This window comes from Embiotoca jacksoni, unplaced genomic scaffold (assembly GCF_022577435.1).
Source record: "Embiotoca jacksoni isolate LCO1_2020_lvr unplaced genomic scaffold, fEmbJac1.0.p SCAF_15, whole genome shotgun sequence".
In the NCBI taxonomy this organism is placed as follows: Eukaryota; Metazoa; Chordata; class Actinopteri; family Embiotocidae; genus Embiotoca; species Embiotoca jacksoni.
The window spans coordinates 8,960,348-8,963,000 of NW_027185285.1; positions in this window are offsets into that span (position 1 = coordinate 8,960,348).

A 2,653-nucleotide genomic window follows, 5' to 3' on the forward strand; every position below is an offset into this window, starting at 1 on the left:
GCAACGGAGCGAGATGGAGAGAGAGAGAGAGAGAGAGAGAGAGAGAGAGAGAAAGGGGGGAGCAGCCTTTATGCTGCCGGCACTCATGAAATCTACTAGAGTTGAGCTGTGGGTGTATCTGCAGCTACGGTGTGTGTGTGTGTGTGTGTGTGTGTGTGTGTGTGTGTGTGTGTGTGTGTGTGTGTGTGTGTGTGTGTGTGTGTGCAAAATACGTGAATCTGTGTGGCAGGAGCTTGTGCATGGCATAGCGGAGTGTGTTTCTGCAGACACGTGGTTCTCACCAGCTGATGTCTCTACTAGAAAGTTGATAAAACACTTCCACCAACTTCCACACGCATTTGTATAGCCTATACGTTATCACTTTGTAAAATGGTGTTTTACATGGCTGCCTGAAGTAGGTCACCAAAGTAGATTTATGCTTTTCTAGTGTTTAATTCACATCTCTAAATTACAAGGAAAATATTAAAATGTATTTACATTTCCTGCTGATAATAACCCATTCAATCTTTAAATGATGAATCAAAAATCTCTTAAATTTTGTTGTTTATAATTGTTTTCACATCTGTCTTTGCCTATCCATTTCACAATCCGTTTTTTTGCTGCTTAAATGTTTAGTTTACACTTTGTGATCGATTTAACTAATAGACGTGCAACCACAGTGTGTCACACAGAAATTGAAGTGCAACCTACAGAGCAAGCAAGAAGAGCGCTGGTTGGTCTTGATATGTTGTTTTGATTTTTGGACCTGCAACTTAACAGCTTGTTTTTGCTGCCCCCAAGTGGCCAAATTATATCAATCAGAGCAGGTTTATGTAAATAAGAGCACAAAATGTAATGCATACATACACACAGGACCAAAGATATCAAAACTACAGTTTCTTTATCTAATAACTATAAAGTAAATTATTTGGAAAGAACAAATATTTGCTCCTCGGTAAACTATGAATTGATTGTTTTGTCTGTTTTTGGAGGCTGCTCAAAGGTGATGCATTAACCCGTAAACAAAACATTATCCTTTTATCACCTTATAGAGTTGCCAGGGCAAACACAGTTACCTATTTGAACTTTCAACAAATGTTAGCATCCATTTGAAATAGGTTTTCTGGCCACTTGATGAATGTCAATATTCCCTTTGCTTTTAGCTCAGTATTGGTATCCACCAACCGCCGAGGCTCTTCAGCTGCTAATATTGATCTGTCTTCATTAGCTCGTTGCTAGCTTTCTCTGTTTATTTGCTGCTAAAGTGCAGAAACATTCGAGCGTTTTTAGTTGAAAACAGCTGCGTGCTGCAAACAGCACAGTTGTGGGTTGTGAAAATAATAAACTGAAAACGGCTGAAACTTTGATGGAAACTCAGGATAGGGTGATTGCTTAAAATGTTTTTTTTTTTTTTTAATAAATCTGAGTAATCATATTTAAAAATACAAAATTATTGCAGCGTCAATGTTGAGGTCAAACAGGATTTAGAAGTTATAAGAACACTTCAGCGCTTTCTCTTCCAATCACCTGTGCTGATGTTCTTTTGAAGGACGTACACCCACTCAGCAGAGGCAAACCAGTTCTGCCTCATGGAAAATTTAAGACTAAAAGCAGATGGGATGAAATGAAGGTGATGCGACACCACTCACCACCCGTGGTACCGGCACACACATACATACTGTACACACACGGCATGCACTAAAACATACAGCCACGCATGTCCTGTATGTATGTACTCGTGTGAACAAACACCCACCAACACATACAGAAAGAAACATCATGTCATACAGGGATTTGTTTATTTATAATGGGAGATTCTTTTTTTCTTTTGTTGTTGTTGTATCAAATCAGCCTTGTCCTGCGCCTCCCATAAGGGAGATGTGCTTTGCTAACTGTGGTTGTCATGGTGAGGAAATAACTGAGAAACCAGGTTTATAATATTCTGTATTTTTAGCACCTCACCAATGAAAATCTGTTTGTAAAGACCAGTCTTTTTGTAAGAGTAGCGTCGACATTACGGTACTCGTTCTGGTCAGAAATTATGATGTTGTAGCAATTTGTGCTTGTCAGTCTGTTTGTGTGTGTTGGAGGTGGCGGGCTGCACACACACACACACACACACACACACACACACACACACACACACACACCTGATGGGAGCTCTTTGGTGGGTTAGCTCTGGGTGAGAGGAGGTGTTTTATATGTGTGACTCATCAAGCCTTCCCTTGTTTTCCTGTTTGACAGAGTAGCGCTCCTCCCCTGCATTTACTCAGCATATTGTGACCGGCTCTGACTCACACTAGTGATTGCCAAACTGAAGGAACACCACTAATTCACAACCCCATCTTCAAATCAGCAGCGTATTTATGTATAGTTAGGCATGAAAAGCACTGCCTGCCTCCTTATTTTTCACTATAGCACGGACAAGGACAAAAGACAAAAATCCCAGAATATGCTGCATGTGGAGATTTATTCTCGAGCTCCTGCAGGTCAGAGTTCACAGCAGCTGAGGTTTGACCAGCAAATCTGCATTTGTTAGGGTACATTTACATAAATGCTCATTTGCTGTTCGGGGTATCAACATGTGGAATTCCTCACCTACAGAACTCAAACTGGATCTTGTTTGGATCGCTTTAAACTCAAATTGGAACAGCTTTTGAACATAGATCAGTTG